Below are 22,077 nucleotides of genomic sequence, written 5' to 3'. Positions count from 1 at the left end.
AACTCTAAGCGGTGGATCACTCGGCTCATGGGTCGATGAAGAACGCAGCAAACTGTGCGTCATCGTGTGAACTGCAGGACACATGAACATCGACATTTTGAACGCATATCGCAGTCCATGCTGTTATGTACTTTAATTAATTTTATAGTGCTGCTTGGACTACATATGGTTGAGGGTTGTAAGACTATGCTAATTAAGTTGTTTATAAAATTTTTAAATAAAATTTATAAGCACATGGTATATTATTGGATAATTATTTATTATTCATAATATTAAAAAATATATGAAAAACATTAACTCACAATGGATGTGATAAACGAAGAAAAATATTTTCGTTTTCAATCAAATGATACTGAGAAATGTCTAGCATAAAAAATGTTGAAATATTTTTCATCTAGAATTGTCTCTTATTAATGATTAGAAATTCGAAAGCTATTGGAAATGTTATTGCTCTTCGTTGGTTCTTTATAATTATCGAATTTATAAAATGTTTTCTCATTATATTTAAAGAATTAATTAATAAAAAGTTATATACAACCTCAACTCATATGGGACTACCCCCTGAATTTAAGCATATTAATTAGGGGAGGAAAAGAAACTAACAAGGATTTTCTTAGTAGCGGCGAGCGAAAAGAAATCAGTTCAGCACTAAGTCACTTTGTCTATATGGCAAATGTGAGATGCAGTGTATGGAGCGTCAATATTCTAGTATGAGAAATTAACGATTTAAGTCCTTCTTAAATGAGGCCATTTACCCATAGAGGGTGCCAGGCCCGTATAACGTTAATGATTACTAGATGATGTTTCCAAAGAGTCGTGTTGCTTGATAGTGCAGCACTAAGTGGGTGGTAAACTCCATCTAAAACTAAATATAACCATGAGACCGATAGTAAACAAGTACCGTGAGGGAAAGTTGAAAAGAACTCTGAATAGAGAGTTAAACAGTACGTGAAACTGCTTAGAGGTTAAGCCCGATGAACCTGAATATCCATTATGGAAAATTCATCATTAAAATTGTAATATTTAAACAATATTATGATAATAGTGTGCATTTTTTCCATATAAGGACATTGTAATCTATTAACATACAAAATTTATCATAAAATATGGCTTATAGTTTAATCCAATTAAAATGCTTGCGTTTTAACACAGATTAAATGTCATTAATTTGATAAAGTGTTGATAGATTTATATGAATACAGTGCGTTAATTTTTCGGAATTATATAATGGCATAATTATCATTGATTTTTGTGTTTATTATAAGCACTTGTATGATTAACAATGCGAAAGATTCAGGATACCTTCGGGACCCGTCTTGAAACACGGACCAAGGAGTCTAACATATGTGCAAGTTATTGGGATATAAACCTAATAGCGTAATTAACTTGACTAATAATGGGATTAGTTTTTTAACTATTTATAGCTAATTAACACAATCCCGGGGCGTTCTATATAGTTATGTATAATGATATTTATATTATTTATGCCTCTAACTGGAACGTACCTTGAGCATATATGCTGTGACCCGAAAGATGGTGAACTATACTTGATCAGGTTGAAGTCAGGGGAAACCCTGATGGAAGACCGAAACAGTTCTGACGTGCAAATCGATTGTCAGAATTGAGTATAGGGGCGAAAGACCAATCGAACCATCTAGTAGCTGGTTCCTTCCGAAGTTTCCCTCAGGATAGCTGGTGCATTTTAATGTTATATAAAATAATCTTATCTGGTAAAGCGAATGATTAGAGGCCTTAGGGTCGAAACGATCTTAACCTATTCTCAAACTTTAAATGGGTAAGAACCTTAACTTTCTTGATATGAAGTTTAAGGTTATGATATAATGTGCCCAGTGGGCCACTTTTGGTAAGCAGAACTGGCGCTGTGGGATGAACCAAACGTAATGTTACGGTGCCCAAATTAACAACTCATGCAGATACCATGAAAGGCGTTGGTTGCTTAAAACAGCAGGACGGTGATCATGGAAGTCGAAATCCGCTAAGGAGTGTGTAACAACTCACCTGCCGAAGCAACTAGCCCTTAAAATGGATGGCGCTTAAGTTGTATACCTATACATTACCGCTAAAGTAGATGATTTATATTACTTGTAATATAAATTTTGAAACTTTAGTGAGTAGGAAGGTACAATGGTATGCGTAGAAGTGTTTGGCGTAAGCCTGCATGGAGCTGCCATTGGTACAGATCTTGGTGGTAGTAGCAAATAATCGAATGAGACCTTGGAGGACTGAAGTGGAGAAGGGTTTCGTGTGAACAGTGGTTGATCACGAGTTAGTCGGTCCTAAGTTCAAGGCGAAAGCCGAAAATTTTCAAGTAAAACAAAAAGCAAACTATTAAGAAACACAAATAATAATAAAAGGCAAAAATAATATACTTGAATAATTTTGAACGAAAGGGAATACGGTTCCAATTCCGTAACCTGTTGAGTATCCGTTTGTTATTAAATATGGGCCTCGTGCTCATCCTGGCAACAGGAACGACCATAAAGAAGCCGTCGAGAGATATCGGAAGAGTTTTCTTTTCTGTTTTATAGCCGTACTACCATGGAAGTCTTTCGCAGAGAGATATGGTAGATGGGCTAGAAGAGCATGACATATACTGTTGTGTCGATATTTTCTCCTCGGACCTTGAAAATTTATGGTGGGGACACGCAAACTTCTCAACAGGCCGTACCAATATCCGCAGCTGGTCTCCAAGGTGAAGAGTCTCTAGTCGATAGAATAATGTAGGTAAGGGAAGTCGGCAAATTAGATCCGTAACTTCGGGATAAGGATTGGCTCTGAAGATTGAGATAGTCGGGCTTGATTGGGAAACAATAACATGGTTTATGTGCTCGTTCTGGGTAAATAGAGTTTCTTTCATTTATGGAAGTTACTTGTTCCCCGGATAGTTTAGTTACGTAGCCAATTGTGGAACTTTCTTGCTAAAATTTTTAAGAATACTAATTGGGTCAAACCAATTAGTTCTTATTAATTATAACGATTATCAATTAACAATCAATTCAGAACTGGCACGGACTTGGGGAATCCGACTGTCTAATTAAAACAAAGCATTGTGATGGCCCTAGCGGGTGTTGACACAATGTGATTTCTGCCCAGTGCTCTGAATGTCAAAGTGAAGAAATTCAAGTAAGCGCGGGTCAACGGCGGGAGTAACTATGACTCTCTTAAGGTAGCCAAATGCCTCGTCATCTAATTAGTGACGCGCATGAATGGATTAACGAGATTCCTACTGTCCCTATCTACTATCTAGCGAAACCACAGCCAAGGGAACGGGCTTGGAATAATTAGCGGGGAAAGAAGACCCTTTTGAGCTTGACTCTAATCTGGCAGTGTAAGGAGACATAAGAGGTGTAGAATAAGTGGGAGATATTAGACCTCGGTTTGGTATCGCCAATGAAATACCACTACTCTTATTGTTTCCTTACTTACTTGATTAAATGGAACGTGTATCATTTCCTAGCCATTATACGGATATATTTATTATATCTTATGGTATTGGGTTTTGATGCAAGCTTCTTGATCAAAGTATCACGAGTTTGTTATATAATCGCAAACAAATTCTTTAATAAAAGGAGTGCATTTATGTATTTTTGATTTGAAAATTTGGTATAACTCCAATTACTCAGGTATGATCCAATTCAAGGACATTGCCAGGTAGGGAGTTTGACTGGGGCGGTACATCTCTCAAATAATAACGGAGGTGTCCCAAGGCCAGCTCAGTGCGGACAGAAACCACACATAGAGCAAAAGGGCAAATGCTGACTTGATCTCGGTGTTCAGTACACACAGGGACAGCAAAAGCTCGGCCTATCGATCCTTTTGGTTTAAAGAGTTTTTAACAAGAGGTGTCAGAAAAGTTACCATAGGGATAACTGGCTTGTGGCGGCCAAGCGTTCATAGCGACGTCGCTTTTTGATCCTTCGATGTCGGCTCTTCCTATCATTGTGAAGCAAAATTCACCAAGCGTTGGATTGTTCACCCATGCAAGGGAACGTGAGCTGGGTTTAGACCGTCGTGAGACAGGTTAGTTTTACCCTACTAATGACAAAACGTTGTTGCGACAGCATTCCTGCGTAGTACGAGAGGAACCGCAGGTACGGACCAATGGCACAATACTTGTTCGAGCGAACAGTGGTATGACGCTACGTCCGTTGGATTATGCCTGAACGCCTCTAAGGTCGTATCCGTGCTGGACTGCAATGATAAATAAGGGGCAATTTGCATTGTATGGCTTTCTAAACCATTTAAAGTTTATAATTTATTTTATGAACGACAATGGATGTGATGCCAATGTAATTTGTAACATAGTAAATTGGGAGGATCTTCGATCACCTGATGCCGCGCTAGTTACATATAAAAACATTATTTAATACAATGACAAAGCCTAGAATCAATTGTAAACGACTTTTGTAACAGGCAAGGTGTTGTAAGTGGTTGAGCAGCTGCCATACTGCGATCCACTGAAGCTTATCCTTTGCTTGATGATTCGATAATAAATATATATATATATAATATATAACATAATCAATTTAAATTATCATCATATATGTTTGATAGTTTTTGTTGTTATATATTATTTATATATTTTATTAGGAGGAGGAGGTTAAATATGATATGGATTAGATATAACCTAATTAAACAGGTAGCCAAATGCATCGTCATCTTAATAGTGACGCGAATGTGTGATATTATATATCTTAAGAGTATAAGTCACATACAGTAGCCTAATGTTCTATCGTCATCTATTTAGTGACGCAGATATAAATTGTCAAAATATAATAAGTCTTGCTTGATAGCAAAACTTATGTCTCTTATTAAAGGCAAATGAAATGATATCTATGCATATTAAAGAAGAAAGAATTATAAAGCCATATAAATAAACATATTTTAATATGAAAAATATGAATCTAAAAACTACACAAGTCTTTTTTGGTAGCCAAATGAATCGTCATCTACTTAGTGACGCATATAATAAAATGTCAAATTAAAAGAGTCTTACTACAAGTCTTTTTTGGTAGCCAAATGAATCGTCATTTACTTAGTGACGCATATAATAAAATGTCAAATTAAAAGAGTCTTACTACAAGTCCCTTTATTAAAGGCGGCAAATTAAACGGTATATATATTTATTTTAAATATATATATACAATTTGAAAAAAAACTAAAACGAAAAATTGCATACATATTAAAAAGACTTTTAATATGAAAAATACGAGCCTAAAAACTACAAGTCACTTATGGTAGCCAAATGCATCGTCATCTTAATAGTGACGCGAATGTGAAAACAAATGCCGAGTGCTGAAGTTCCAGGTAAGAGCTTAGATATTATATATCTTAGGACTATAAGTCACATACAGTAGCCAAATGAATCGTCATCTATTTAGTGACGCAGATATAAATTGTCAAAATATAATAAGTCTTGCTTGATAGCAAAACTAATGTCTCTTATTAAAGGCAAATGAAATGATATCTATGCATATTAAATAAGAAGAAAGAATTATTAATACAAGTCATTTTTGGTAGCCAAATGAATCGTCATCTTACTTAGTGACGCATATAAACAAATCTCAAATTAAAAGAGTCTTATTTATATTATAAATATATACAAATATACAAAAAAAAATGTTCCATATGAAAAATTTGAGTCTAAAAACTACAAGTCCCTTATGGTTGCCAAATGGAATCGTCATCTACTTAGTGACGCTGATAAAAAATTGTCAAAGTAACAAGATTTACTAAAAGTTTCGAATTAATAAATGAAATGAATATGAAATGAAATGAAATGGAATGGAATGGAATGGAATGAAATGAAATGAAATGAAATTTAATATATTTAATATTAAAAAAATATATCTATATTCATTTGGGTAAATTGAGAATATCCATACAATGGATTGCTTATAGTAAAGCAACAAAATATATGGGTATTTCTCAGAACATATAATATTAATATGATTTTGTGAATTCCTATAATAAATAACATTCATATATATGAAAATGTTATCATATATCAATATTATTGATATATTATATATGGAATGTATGGAAAATATAAAATATTCCTTCAATTTCCTCAAGCATATGGAGGAAATTCATATGAAGGCAGACAGACTTTTAGTACTGTAAACACGCAGTTTAAAGACGGGGTGTCCAAAAACATATATAGGGTAGTGCCTGTTGGCTGGCAACCAAATATATGGGTATTTCTCAGAACATATAAAATTAAAATTATATTGTGAATACCTATAATAAATAACATTCATATATATGAAAATGTTGTGATATATCAATATTATTGATATATTATAAATGAAATGTATGGAAAATATAAAATATTCCTTCAATTTCCTCAAGTATATGGAGGAAATTCATATGAAGGCAGACTTTTAGTACTGTAAACATGCAGTTTAAAGACGGCGTGTCCAAAAACATATATAGGGTAGTGCCTGTTGGCTGGCAACCAAATATATGGGTATTTCTCAGAACATATAAAATTAATATTATATTGTGAATACCTATAATAAATAACATTCATATATATGAAAATGTTGTAATATATCAATATTATTGATATATTATATATGAAATGTATGGAAAATATAAAATATTCCTTCAATTTCCTCAAGTATATGGAGGAAATTCATATGAAGGGAGACTTTTAGTACTGTAAACATGCAGTTTAAAGACGGCGTGTCCAAAAACATATATAGGGTAGTGCCTGTTGGCTGGCAACCAAATATATGGGTATTTCTCAGAACATATAAAATTAATATTATATTGTGAATACCTATAATAAATAACATTCATATATATGAAAATGTTGTAATATATCAATATTATTGATATATTATATATGAAATGTATGGAAAATATAAAATATTCCTTCAATTTCCTCAAGTATATGGAGGAAATTCATATGAAGGAGACTTTTAGTACTGTAAACATGCAGTTTAAAGACGGCGTGTCCAAAAACATATATAGGGTAGTGCCTGTTGGCTGGCAACCAAATATATGGGTATTTCTCAGAACATATAAAATTAATATTATATTGTGAATACCTATAATAAATAACATTCATATATATGAAAATGTTGTAATATATCAATATTATTGATATATTATATATGAAATGTATGGAAAATATAAAATATTCCTTCAATTTCCTCAAGTATATGGAGGAAATTCATATGAAGGGAGACTTTTAGTACTGTAAACATGCAGTTTAAAGACGGCGTGTCCAAAAACATATATAGGGTAGTGCCTGTTGGCTGGCAACCAAATATATGGGTATTTCTCAGAACATATATAATTAATATTATATTGTGAATACCTATAATAAATAACATTCATATATATGAAAATGTTGTAATAAATCAATATTATTGATATAATATATATGAAATGTATGGAAAATGTGAAACATATCGATATTGATCAATATTAGTTGAGATATCCCATATGTTGGGTGGCAAATAGAATTGAAAATACCCGATTTCAAGACAACGTGTCGAAAAACACATATAGGATGGTCAGTGGTTGTCCATCTATAGTTGAACAAAATTTATGATATCCATATAATTTTGTCAATTTAATAGCAAAATTAAATATTTTCCGTATGTTTTGTATCTTGATTCTTGCGAATACGAGACTTGGCTTGATACGGTTAATATTAAGTGTCATCACTTTTTAGATAATAATGTTGAAAACGAAAGCCAAGGTTGTATATATTATTATATGGCAACAATTGTTTTCCGACCTTTATCGTTAATCTAATTCAGGCTAATGTTATTATTAGTGCTGTTGTTATATATATTATATATATATTATAAATGTTTCATATGCGCTCGGTTTTATGTGATATATTACCAGAGAGTTATATGGAAATGATAGATTTTAAATTTATCATAAAAATACAAATGATTTAACTCAATATTTATATTGGTTAATCAAAAATAATTGGTACATGTGTGAAATATATATGTATGGCGAAATAAAATGATATTTTAAAATGAAATATGTAAATATGAATTATATTATAGAATTATATATGAAAAAATTCTAGTTACTGTGGGCAAACGTGGCGTGTAACAAATATAAAGAATTTTAAAACGATTATGAAGCTAAACAAAGATAGCCATATTCGTATCAAGATTATTTTCCTCCCTCCTAAATGCAATTTAAAGAAAAATACTCTATAATAAATTTTGTATTACTAATTTCTATTTTAAAAAAATATGAAAGTAATATGAATTAAAAACATTATTCTGGTTGATCCTGCCAGTAGTTATATGCTTGTCTCAAAGATTAAGCCATGCATGTCTAAGTACACACGAATTAAAAGTGAAACCGCAAAAGGCTCATTATATCAGTTATGGTTCCTTAGATCGTTAACAGTTACTTGGATAACTGTGGTAATTCTAGAGCTAATACATGCAATTAAAACATGAACCTTATGGGACATGTGCTTTTATTAGGCTAAAACCAAGCGATCGCAAGATCGTTATACTGGTTGAACTCTAGATAACATGCAGATCGTATGGTCTTGTACCGACGACAGATCTTTCAAATGTCTGCCCTATCAACTTTTGATGGTAGTATCTAGGACTACCATGGTTGCAACGGGTAACGGGGAATCAGGGTTCGATTCCGGAGAGGGAGCCTGAGAAACGGCTACCACATCTAAGGAAGGCAGCAGGCGCGTAAATTACCCACTCCCAGCTCGGGGAGGTAGTGACGAAAAATAACAATACAGGACTCATATCCGAGGCCCTGTAATTGGAATGAGTACACTTTAAATCCTTTAACAAGGACCAATTGGAGGGCAAGTCTGGTGCCAGCAGCCGCGGTAATTCCAGCTCCAATAGCGTATATTAAAGTTGTTGCGGTTAAAACGTTCGTAGTTGAACTTGTGCTTCATACGGGTAGTACAACTTACAATTGTGGTTAGTACTATACCTTTATGTATGTAAGCGTATTACCGGTGGAGTTCTTATATATGTTTAAATACTTGTATTTTTTCATATGTTCCTCCTATTTAAAAACCTGCATTAGTGCTCTTAAACGAGTGTTATTGTGGGCCGGTACAATTACTTTGAACAAATTAGAGTGCTTAAAGCAGGCTTCAAATGCCTGAATATTCTGTGCATGGGATAATGAAATAAGACCTCTGTTCTGCTTTCATTGGTTTTCAGATCAAGAGGTAATGATTAATAGAAGCAGTTTGGGGGCATTAGTATTACGACGCGAGAGGTGAAATTCTTGGACCGTCGTAAGACTAACTTAAGCGAAAGCATTTGCCAAAGATGTTTTCATTAATCAAGAACGAAAGTTAGAGGTTCGAAGGCGATCAGATACCGCCCTAGTTCTAACCATAAACGATGCCAGCTAGCAATTGGGTGTAGCTACTTTTATGGCTCTCTCAGTCGCTTCCCGGGAAACCAAAGCTTTTGGGCTCCGGGGGAAGTATGGTTGCAAAGCTGAAACTTAAAGGAATTGACGGAAGGGCACCACCAGGAGTGGAGCCTGCGGCTTAATTTGACTCAACACGGGAAAACTTACCAGGTCCGAACATAAGTGTGTAAGACAGATTGATAGCTCTTTCTCGAATCTATGGGTGGTGGTGCATGGCCGTTCTTAGTTCGTGGAGTGATTTGTCTGGTTAATTCCGATAACGAACGAGACTCAAATATATTAAATAGATATCTTCAGGATTATGGTGTTGAAGCTTATATAGCCTTCATTCATGGTGGCAGTAAAATGTTTATTGTGTTTGAATGTGTTTATATAAGTGGAGCCGTACCTGTTGGTTTGTCCCATTATAAGGACACTAGCTTCTTAAATGGACAAATTGCGTCTAGCAATAATGAGATTGAGCAATAACAGGTCTGTGATGCCCTTAGATGTCCTGGGCTGCACGCGCTACAATGAAAGTATCAACGTGTATTTCCTAGACCGAGAGGTCCGGGTAAACCGCTGAACCACTTTCATGCTTGGGATTGTGAACTGAAACTGTTCACATGAACTTGGAATTCCCAGTAAGTGTGAGTCATTAACTCGCATTGATTACGTCCCTGCCCTTTGTACACACCGCCCGTCGCTACTACCGATTGAATTATTTAGTGAGGTCTCCGGACGTGATCACTGTGACGCCTTGCGTGTTACGGTTGTTTCGCAAAAGTTGACCGAACTTGATTATTTAGAGGAAGTAAAAGTCGTAACAAGGTTTCCGTAGGTGAACCTGCGGAAGGATCATTATTGTATAATATCTTTACCGTTAACACAAAATTTTGTATTATTTAATAATACAAAAAAAAATAAATTTGCCAAAAAATATATTATATTATATAATCTATATATATATATATATATAAATATGTCAAAAAATATATCAAAAATATCTTATCTAATTTAAAGCGTTTTAATGAAAGAAAAGTATAGTCCTATGGACTTAAATAGCTCGAGCAAATGGTGTCCAATGCCGAGTAATTATTATGAGATATCAATTACGAGTCGTGGGCGGAGGCTCTGATGTCCATAAAATAAAAATCGACCTGGCCAATCGATTAGAGATACAGATAGATAGAAGATATATATACGATATGTTAAATATATAATATATAATAGAATATAATATAATTACTTTGTGTGTATATGGACCATAATATACACGCGTTGCGCATATGTATTGTTCATCTAAGTTATGGGCATACATTGGTTAATGCAACAACCTAAAATATATAATGTTGTACCCGGTTAATAATCAGGTTAATGTTTTATATAAAATGCAATATATATCAAACTTAAATAGAAATAAAATGAAAAATGAAAATTGGTATTATATTGTTTATATGAAACTAAGACATTTCGCAACATTTATTTTAGGTATAAAAATACATTTATTGAAGGAATTGATATATGCCAGTAAAATGGTGTATTTTTAATTTCTTTCAATAAAAACACAATTGACGAAATTAAAAAAACAAATATTATAAAACTCTAAGCGGTGGATCACTCGGCTCATGGGTCGATGAAGAACGCAGCAAACTGTGCGTCATCGTGTGAACTGCAGGACACATGAACATCGACATTTTGAACGCATATCGCAGTCCATGCTGTTATGTACTTTAATTAATTTTATAGTGCTGCTTGGACTACATATGGTTGAGGGTTGTAAGACTATGCTAATTAAGTTGTTTATAAAATTTTTAAATAAAATTTATAAGCACATGGTATATTATTGGATAATTATTTATTATTCATAATATTAAAAAATATATGAAAAACATTAACTCACAATGGATGTGATAAACGAAGAAAAATATTTTCGTTTTCAATCAAATGATACTGAGAAATGTCTAGCATAAAAAATGTTGAAATATTTTTCATCTAGAATTGTCTCTTATTAATGATTAGAAATTCGAAAGCTATTGGAAATGTTATTGCTCTTCGTTGGTTCTTTATAATTATCGAATTTATAAAATGTTTTCTCATTATATTTAAAGAATTAATTAATAAAAAGTTATATACAACCTCAACTCATATGGGACTACCCCCTGAATTTAAGCATATTAATTAGGGGAGGAAAAGAAACTAACAAGGATTTTCTTAGTAGCGGCGAGCGAAAAGAAATCAGTTCAGCACTAAGTCACTTTGTCTATATGGCAAATGTGAGATGCAGTGTATGGAGCGTCAATATTCTAGTATGAGAAATTAACGATTTAAGTCCTTCTTAAATGAGGCCATTTACCCATAGAGGGTGCCAGGCCCGTATAACGTTAATGATTACTAGATGATGTTTCCAAAGAGTCGTGTTGCTTGATAGTGCAGCACTAAGTGGGTGGTAAACTCCATCTAAAACTAAATATAACCATGAGACCGATAGTAAACAAGTACCGTGAGGGAAAGTTGAAAAGAACTCTGAATAGAGAGTTAAACAGTACGTGAAACTGCTTAGAGGTTAAGCCCGATGAACCTGAATATCCATTATGGAAAATTCATCATTAAAATTGTAATATTTAAACAATATTATGATAATAGTGTGCATTTTTTCCATATAAGGACATTGTAATCTATTAACATACAAAATTTATCATAAAATATGGCTTATAGTTTAATCCAATTAAAATGCTTGCGTTTTAACACAGATTAAATGTCATTAATTTGATAAAGTGTTGATAGATTTATATGAATACAGTGCGTTAATTTTTCGGAATTATATAATGGCATAATTATCATTGATTTTTGTGTTTATTATAAGCACTTGTATGATTAACAATGCGAAAGATTCAGGATACCTTCGGGACCCGTCTTGAAACACGGACCAAGGAGTCTAACATATGTGCAAGTTATTGGGATATAAACCTAATAGCGTAATTAACTTGACTAATAATGGGATTAGTTTTTTAACTATTTATAGCTAATTAACACAATCCCGGGGCGTTCTATATAGTTATGTATAATGATATTTATATTATTTATGCCTCTAACTGGAACGTACCTTGAGCATATATGCTGTGACCCGAAAGATGGTGAACTATACTTGATCAGGTTGAAGTCAGGGGAAACCCTGATGGAAGACCGAAACAGTTCTGACGTGCAAATCGATTGTCAGAATTGAGTATAGGGGCGAAAGACCAATCGAACCATCTAGTAGCTGGTTCCTTCCGAAGTTTCCCTCAGGATAGCTGGTGCATTTTAATGTTATATAAAATAATCTTATCTGGTAAAGCGAATGATTAGAGGCCTTAGGGTCGAAACGATCTTAACCTATTCTCAAACTTTAAATGGGTAAGAACCTTAACTTTCTTGATATGAAGTTTAAGGTTATGATATAATGTGCCCAGTGGGCCACTTTTGGTAAGCAGAACTGGCGCTGTGGGATGAACCAAACGTAATGTTACGGTGCCCAAATTAACAACTCATGCAGATACCATGAAAGGCGTTGGTTGCTTAAAACAGCAGGACGGTGATCATGGAAGTCGAAATCCGCTAAGGAGTGTGTAACAACTCACCTGCCGAAGCAACTAGCCCTTAAAATGGATGGCGCTTAAGTTGTATACCTATACATTACCGCTAAAGTAGATGATTTATATTACTTGTAATATAAATTTTGAAACTTTAGTGAGTAGGAAGGTACAATGGTATGCGTAGAAGTGTTTGGCGTAAGCCTGCATGGAGCTGCCATTGGTACAGATCTTGGTGGTAGTAGCAAATAATCGAATGAGACCTTGGAGGACTGAAGTGGAGAAGGGTTTCGTGTGAACAGTGGTTGATCACGAGTTAGTCGGTCCTAAGTTCAAGGCGAAAGCCGAAAATTTTCAAGTAAAACAAAAAGCAAACTATTAAGAAACACAAATAATAATAAAAGGCAAAAATAATATACTTGAATAATTTTGAACGAAAGGGAATACGGTTCCAATTCCGTAACCTGTTGAGTATCCGTTTGTTATTAAATATGGGCCTCGTGCTCATCCTGGCAACAGGAACGACCATAAAGAAGCCGTCGAGAGATATCGGAAGAGTTTTCTTTTCTGTTTTATAGCCGTACTACCATGGAAGTCTTTCGCAGAGAGATATGGTAGATGGGCTAGAAGAGCATGACATATACTGTTGTGTCGATATTTTCTCCTCGGACCTTGAAAATTTATGGTGGGGACACGCAAACTTCTCAACAGGCCGTACCAATATCCGCAGCTGGTCTCCAAGGTGAAGAGTCTCTAGTCGATAGAATAATGTAGGTAAGGGAAGTCGGCAAATTAGATCCGTAACTTCGGGATAAGGATTGGCTCTGAAGATTGAGATAGTCGGGCTTGATTGGGAAACAATAACATGGTTTATGTGCTCGTTCTGGGTAAATAGAGTTTCTTTCATTTATGGAAGTTACTTGTTCCCCGGATAGTTTAGTTACGTAGCCAATTGTGGAACTTTCTTGCTAAAATTTTTAAGAATACTAATTGGGTCAAACCAATTAGTTCTTATTAATTATAACGATTATCAATTAACAATCAATTCAGAACTGGCACGGACTTGGGGAATCCGACTGTCTAATTAAAACAAAGCATTGTGATGGCCCTAGCGGGTGTTGACACAATGTGATTTCTGCCCAGTGCTCTGAATGTCAAAGTGAAGAAATTCAAGTAAGCGCGGGTCAACGGCGGGAGTAACTATGACTCTCTTAAGGTAGCCAAATGCCTCGTCATCTAATTAGTGACGCGCATGAATGGATTAACGAGATTCCTACTGTCCCTATCTACTATCTAGCGAAACCACAGCCAAGGGAACGGGCTTGGAATAATTAGCGGGGAAAGAAGACCCTTTTGAGCTTGACTCTAATCTGGCAGTGTAAGGAGACATAAGAGGTGTAGAATAAGTGGGAGATATTAGACCTCGGTTTGGTATCGCCAATGAAATACCACTACTCTTATTGTTTCCTTACTTACTTGATTAAATGGAACGTGTATCATTTCCTAGCCATTATACGGATATATTTATTATATCTTATGGTATTGGGTTTTGATGCAAGCTTCTTGATCAAAGTATCACGAGTTTGTTATATAATCGCAAACAAATTCTTTAATAAAAGGAGTGCATTTATGTATTTTTGATTTGAAAATTTGGTATAACTCCAATTACTCAGGTATGATCCAATTCAAGGACATTGCCAGGTAGGGAGTTTGACTGGGGCGGTACATCTCTCAAATAATAACGGAGGTGTCCCAAGGCCAGCTCAGTGCGGACAGAAACCACACATAGAGCAAAAGGGCAAATGCTGACTTGATCTCGGTGTTCAGTACACACAGGGACAGCAAAAGCTCGGCCTATCGATCCTTTTGGTTTAAAGAGTTTTTAACAAGAGGTGTCAGAAAAGTTACCATAGGGATAACTGGCTTGTGGCGGCCAAGCGTTCATAGCGACGTCGCTTTTTGATCCTTCGATGTCGGCTCTTCCTATCATTGTGAAGCAAAATTCACCAAGCGTTGGATTGTTCACCCATGCAAGGGAACGTGAGCTGGGTTTAGACCGTCGTGAGACAGGTTAGTTTTACCCTACTAATGACAAAACGTTGTTGCGACAGCATTCCTGCGTAGTACGAGAGGAACCGCAGGTACGGACCAATGGCACAATACTTGTTCGAGCGAACAGTGGTATGACGCTACGTCCGTTGGATTATGCCTGAACGCCTCTAAGGTCGTATCCGTGCTGGACTGCAATGATAAATAAGGGGCAATTTGCATTGTATGGCTTTCTAAACCATTTAAAGTTTATAATTTATTTTATGAACGACAATGGATGTGATGCCAATGTAATTTGTAACATAGTAAATTGGGAGGATCTTCGATCACCTGATGCCGCGCTAGTTACATATAAAAACATTATTTAATACAATGACAAAGCCTAGAATCAATTGTAAACGACTTTTGTAACAGGCAAGGTGTTGTAAGTGGTTGAGCAGCTGCCATACTGCGATCCACTGAAGCTTATCCTTTGCTTGATGATTCGATAATAAATATATATATATATAATATATAACATAATCAATTTAAATTATCATCATATATGTTTGATAGTTTTTGTTGTTATATATTATTTATATATTTTATTAGGAGGAGGAGGTTAAATATGATATGGATTAGATATAACCTAATTAAACAGGTAGCCAAATGCATCGTCATCTTAATAGTGACGCGAATGTGTGATATTATATATCTTAAGAGTATAAGTCACATACAGTAGCCTAATGTTCTATCGTCATCTATTTAGTGACGCAGATATAAATTGTCAAAATATAATAAGTCTTGCTTGATAGCAAAACTTATGTCTCTTATTAAAGGCAAATGAAATGATATCTATGCATATTAAAGAAGAAAGAATTATAAAGCCATATAAATAAACATATTTTAATATGAAAAATATGAATCTAAAAACTACACAAGTCTTTTTTGGTAGCCAAATGAATCGTCATCTACTTAGTGACGCATATAATAAAATGTCAAATTAAAAGAGTCTTACTACAAGTCTTTTTTGGTAGCCAAATGAATCGTCATTTACTTAGTGACGCATATAATAAAATGTCAAATTAAAAGAGTCTTACTACAAGTCCCTTTATTAAAGGCGGCAAATTAAACGGTATATATATTTATTTTAAATATATATATACAATTTGAAAAAAAACTAAAACGAAAAATTGCATACATATTAAAAAGACTTTTAATATGAAAAATACGAGCCTAAAAACTACAAGTCACTTATGGTAGCCAAATGCATCGTCATCTTAATAGTGACGCGAATGTGAAAACAAATGCCGAGTGCTGAAGTTCCAGGTAAGAGCTTAGATATTATATATCTTAGGACTATAAGTCACATACAGTAGCCAAATGAATCGTCATCTATTTAGTGACGCAGATATAAATTGTCAAAATATAATAAGTCTTGCTTGATAGCAAAACTAATGTCTCTTATTAAAGGCAAATGAAATGATATCTATGCATATTAAATAAGAAGAAAGAATTATTAATACAAGTCATTTTTGGTAGCCAAATGAATCGTCATCTTACTTAGTGACGCATATAAACAAATCTCAAATTAAAAGAGTCTTATTTATATTATAAATATATACAAATATACAAAAAAAAATGTTCCATATGAAAAATTTGAGTCTAAAAACTACAAGTCCCTTATGGTTGCCAAATGGAATCGTCATCTACTTAGTGACGCTGATAAAAAATTGTCAAAGTAACAAGATTTACTAAAAGTTTCGAATTAATAAATGAAATGAATATGAAATGAAATGAAATGAAATGGAATGGAATGGAATGGAATGAAATGAAATGAAATGAAATTTAATATATTTAATATTAAAAAAATATATCTATATTCATTTGGGTAAATTGAGAATATCCATACAATGGATTGCTTATAGTAAAGCAACAAAATATATGGGTATTTCTCAGAACATATAATATTAATATGATTTTGTGAATTCCTATAATAAATAACATTCATATATATGAAAATGTTATCATATATCAATATTATTGATATATTATATATGGAATGTATGGAAAATATAAAATATTCCTTCAATTTCCTCAAGCATATGGAGGAAATTCATATGAAGGCAGACTTTTAGTACTGTAAACACGCAGTTTAAAGACGGGGTGTCCAAAAACATATATAGGGTAGTGCCTGTTGGCTGGCAACCAAATATATGGGTATTTCTCAGAACATATAAAATTAAAATTATATTGTGAATACCTATAATAAATAACATTCATATATATGAAAATGTTGTGATATATCAATATTATTGATATATTATAAATGAAATGTATGGAAAATATAAAATATTCCTTCAATTTCCTCAAGTATATGGAGGAAATTCATATGAAGGCAGACTTTTAGTACTGTAAACATGCAGTTTAAAGACGGCGTGTCCAAAAACATATATAGGGTAGTGCCTGTTGGCTGGCAACCAAATATATGGGTATTTCTCAGAACATATAAAATTAATATTATATTGTGAATACCTATAATAAATAACATTCATATATATGAAAATGTTGTAATATATCAATATTATTGATATATTATATATGAAATGTATGGAAAATATAAAATATTCCTTCAATTTCCTCAAGTATATGGAGGAAATTCATATGAAGGGAGACTTTTAGTACTGTAAACATGCAGTTTAAAGACGGCGTGTCCAAAAACATATATAGGGTAGTGCCTGTTGGCTGGCAACCAAATATATGGGTATTTCTCAGAACATATAAAATTAATATTATATTGTGAATACCTATAATAAATAACATTCATATATATGAAAATGTTGTAATATATCAATATTATTGATATATTATATATGAAATGTATGGAAAATATAAAATATTCCTTCAATTTCCTCAAGTATATGGAGGAAATTCATATGAAGGGAGACTTTTAGTACTGTAAACATGCAGTTTAAAGACGGCGTGTCCAAAAACATATATAGGGTAGTGCCTGTTGGCTGGCAACCAAATATATGGGTATTTCTCAGAACATATATAATTAATATTATATTGTGAATACCTATAATAAATAACATTCATATATATGAAAATGTTGTAATAAATCAATATTATTGATATAATATATATGAAATGTATGGAAAATGTGAAACATATCGATATTGATCAATATTAGTTGAGATATCCCATATGTTGGGTGGCAAATAGAATTGAAAATACCCGATTTCAAGACAACGTGTCGAAAAACACATATAGGATGGTCAGTGGTTGTCCATCTATAGTTGAACAAAATTTATGATATCCATATAATTTTGTCAATTTAATAGCAAAATTAAATATTTTCCGTATGTTTTGTATCTTGATTCTTGCGAATACGAGACTTGGCTTGATACGGTTAATATTAAGTGTCATCACTTTTTAGATAATAATGTTGAAAACGAAAGCCAAGGTTGTATATATTATTATATGGCAACAATTGTTTTCCGACCTTTATCGTTAATCTAATTCAGGCTAATGTTATTATTAGTGCTGTTGTTATATATATTATATATATATTATAAATGTTTCATATGCGCTCGGTTTTATGTGATATATTACCAGAGAGTTATATGGAAATGATAGATTTTAAATTTATCATAAAAATACAAATGATTTAACTCAATATTTATATTGGTTAATCAAAAATAATTGGTACATGTGTGAAATATATATGTATGGCGAAATAAAATGATATTTTAAAATGAAATATGTAAATATGAATTATATTATAGAATTATATATGAAAAAATTCTAGTTACTGTGGGCAAACGTGGCGTGTAACAAATATAAAGAATTTTAAAACGATTATGAAGCTAAACAAAGATAGCCATATTCGTATCAAGATTATTTTCCTCCCTCCTAAATGCAATTTAAAGAAAAATACTCTATAATAAATTTTGTATTACTAATTTCTATTTTAAAAAAATATGAAAGTAATATGAATTAAAAACATTATTCTGGTTGATCCTGCCAGTAGTTATATGCTTGTCTCAAAGATTAAGCCATGCATGTCTAAGTACACACGAATTAAAAGTGAAACCGCAAAAGGCTCATTATATCAGTTATGGTTCCTTAGATCGTTAACAGTTACTTGGATAACTGTGGTAATTCTAGAGCTAATACATGCAATTAAAACATGAACCTTATGGGACATGTGCTTTTATTAGGCTAAAACCAAGCGATCGCAAGATCGTTATACTGGTTGAACTCTAGATAACATGCAGATCGTATGGTCTTGTACCGACGACAGATCTTTCAAATGTCTGCCCTATCAACTTTTGATGGTAGTATCTAGGACTACCATGGTTGCAACGGGTAACGGGGAATCAGGGTTCGATTCCGGAGAGGGAGCCTGAGAAACGGCTACCACATCTAAGGAAGGCAGCAGGCGCGTAAATTACCCACTCCCAGCTCGGGGAGGTAGTGACGAAAAATAACAATACAGGACTCATATCCGAGGCCCTGTAATTGGAATGAGTACACTTTAAATCCTTTAACAAGGACCAATTGGAGGGCAAGTCTGGTGCCAGCAGCCGCGGTAATTCCAGCTCCAATAGCGTATATTAAAGTTGTTGCGGTTAAAACGTTCGTAGTTGAACTTGTGCTTCATACGGGTAGTACAACTTACAATTGTGGTTAGTACTATACCTTTATGTATGTAAGCGTATTACCGGTGGAGTTCTTATATATGTTTAAATACTTGTATTTTTTCATATGTTCCTCCTATTTAAAAACCTGCATTAGTGCTCTTAAACGAGTGTTATTGTGGGCCGGTACAATTACTTTGAACAAATTAGAGTGCTTAAAGCAGGCTTCAAATGCCTGAATATTCTGTGCATGGGATAATGAAATAAGACCTCTGTTCTGCTTTCATTGGTTTTCAGATCAAGAGGTAATGATTAATAGAAGCAGTTTGGGGGCATTAGTATTACGACGCGAGAGGTGAAATTCTTGGACCGTCGTAAGACTAACTTAAGCGAAAGCATTTGCCAAAGATGTTTTCATTAATCAAGAACGAAAGTTAGAGGTTCGAAGGCGATCAGATACCGCCCTAGTTCTAACCATAAACGATGCCAGCTAGCAATTGGGTGTAGCTACTTTTATGGCTCTCTCAGTCGCTTCCCGGGAAACCAAAGCTTTTGGGCTCCGGGGGAAGTATGGTTGCAAAGCTGAAACTTAAAGGAATTGACGGAAGGGCACCACCAGGAGTGGAGCCTGCGGCTTAATTTGACTCAACACGGGAAAACTTACCAGGTCCGAACATAAGTGTGTAAGACAGATTGATAGCTCTTTCTCGAATCTATGGGTGGTGGTGCATGGCCGTTCTTAGTTCGTGGAGTGATTTGTCTGGTTAATTCCGATAACGAACGAGACTCAAATATATTAAATAGATATCTTCAGGATTATGGTGTTGAAGCTTATATAGCCTTCATTCATGGTGGCAGTAAAATGTTTATTGTGTTTGAATGTGTTTATATAAGTGGAGCCGTACCTGTTGGTTTGTCCCATTATAAGGACACTAGCTTCTTAAATGGACAAATTGCGTCTAGCAATAATGAGATTGAGCAATAACAGGTCTGTGATGCCCTTAGATGTCCTGGGCTGCACGCGCGCTACAATGAAAGTATCAACGTGTATTTCCTAGACCGAGAGGTCCGGGTAAACCGCTGAACCACTTTCATGCTTGGGATTGTGAACTGAAACTGTTCACATGAACTTGGAATTCCCAGTAAGTGTGAGTCATTAACTCGCATTGATTACGTCCCTGCCCTTTGTACACACCGCCCGTCGCTACTACCGATTGAATTATTTAGTGAGGTCTCCGGACGTGATCACTGTGACGCCTTGCGTGTTACGGTTGTTTCGCAAAAGTTGACCGAACTTGATTATTTAGAGGAAGTAAAAGTCGTAACAAGGTTTCCGTAGGTGAACCTGCGGAAGGATCATTATTGTATAATATCTTTACCGTTAACACAAAATTTTGTATTATTTAATAATACAAAAAAAAATAAATTTGCCAAAAAATATATTATATTATATAATCTATATATATATATATATATAAATATGTCAAAAAATATATCAAAAATATCTTATCTAATTTAAAGCGTTTTAATGAAAGAAAAAGTATAGTCCTATGGACTTAAATAGCTCGAGCAAATGGTGTCCAATGCCGAGTAATTATTATGAGATATCAATTACGAGTCGTGGGCGGAGGCTCTGATGTCCATAAAATAAAAATCGACCTGGCCAATCGATTAGAGATACAGATAGATAGAAGATATATATACGATATGTTAAATATATAATATATAATAGAATATAATATAATTACTTTGTGTGTATATGGACCATAATATACACGCGTTGCGCATATGTATTGTTCATCTAAGTTATGGGCATACATTGGTTAATGCAACAACCTAAAATATATAATGTTGTACCCGGTTAATAATCAGGTTAATGTTTTATATAAAATGCAATATATATCAAACTTAAATAGAAATAAAATGAAAAATGAAAATTGGTATTATATTGTTTATATGAAACTAAGACATTTCGCAACATTTATTTTAGGTATAAAAATACATTTATTGAAGGAATTGATATATGCCAGTAAAATGGTGTATTTTTAATTTCTTTCAATAAAAACACAATTGACGAAATTAAAAAAACAAATATTATAAAACTCTAAGCGGTGGATCACTCGGCTCATGGGTCGATGAAGAACGCAGCAAACTGTGCGTCATCGTGTGAACTGCAGGACACATGAACATCGACATTTTGAACGCATATCGCAGTCCATGCTGTTATGTACTTTAATTAATTTTATAGTGCTGCTTGGACTACATATGGTTGAGGGTTGTAAGACTATGCTAATTAAGTTGTTTATAAAATTTTTAAATAAAATTTATAAGCACATGGTATATTATTGGATAATTATTTATTATTCATAATATTAAAAAATATATGAAAAACATTAACTCACAATGGATGTGATAAACGAAGAAAA

The 22,077-nt window shown here is 33.7% G+C and overlaps 7 non-coding genes across 7 annotated transcripts; all 7 read left to right on the top strand.

Annotated features, from left to right (window-relative positions):
- Nucleotides 1-179, top strand: LOC121467451. The gene has a single exon (XR_005977509.1). It is a non-coding gene; the product is annotated as a 5.8S ribosomal RNA (ribosomal RNA).
- A 355-nt stretch (nucleotides 180-534) lies between these two features.
- LOC121467466 lies at nucleotides 535-4,508 on the top strand. Its single transcript, XR_005977524.1, has one exon. It is a non-coding gene; the product is annotated as a large subunit ribosomal RNA (ribosomal RNA).
- A 3,771-nt stretch (nucleotides 4,509-8,279) lies between these two features.
- On the top strand, nucleotides 8,280-10,272 carry LOC121467462. Its single transcript, XR_005977520.1, has one exon. It is a non-coding gene; the product is annotated as a small subunit ribosomal RNA (ribosomal RNA).
- A 737-nt stretch (nucleotides 10,273-11,009) lies between these two features.
- Nucleotides 11,010-11,188, top strand: LOC121467473. The gene has a single exon (XR_005977528.1). It is a non-coding gene; the product is annotated as a 5.8S ribosomal RNA (ribosomal RNA).
- A 355-nt stretch (nucleotides 11,189-11,543) lies between these two features.
- On the top strand, nucleotides 11,544-15,517 carry LOC121467465. Its single transcript, XR_005977523.1, has one exon. It is a non-coding gene; the product is annotated as a large subunit ribosomal RNA (ribosomal RNA).
- Nucleotides 15,518-19,018: 3,501 nt separating this feature from the next.
- Nucleotides 19,019-21,013, top strand: LOC121467455. The gene has a single exon (XR_005977513.1). It is a non-coding gene; the product is annotated as a small subunit ribosomal RNA (ribosomal RNA).
- A 738-nt stretch (nucleotides 21,014-21,751) lies between these two features.
- On the top strand, nucleotides 21,752-21,930 carry LOC121467472. The gene has a single exon (XR_005977527.1). It is a non-coding gene; the product is annotated as a 5.8S ribosomal RNA (ribosomal RNA).
- Nucleotides 21,931-22,077: the final 147 nt, after the last annotated feature.

Source organism: Drosophila elegans, unplaced genomic scaffold, assembly GCF_018152505.1.
Source record: "Drosophila elegans isolate 14027-0461.03 unplaced genomic scaffold, ASM1815250v1 contig_408, whole genome shotgun sequence".
NCBI lineage: Eukaryota > Metazoa > Arthropoda > Insecta > Diptera > Drosophilidae > Drosophila > Drosophila elegans.
This window is presented reverse-complemented; position numbering and strand designations above follow the sequence as displayed.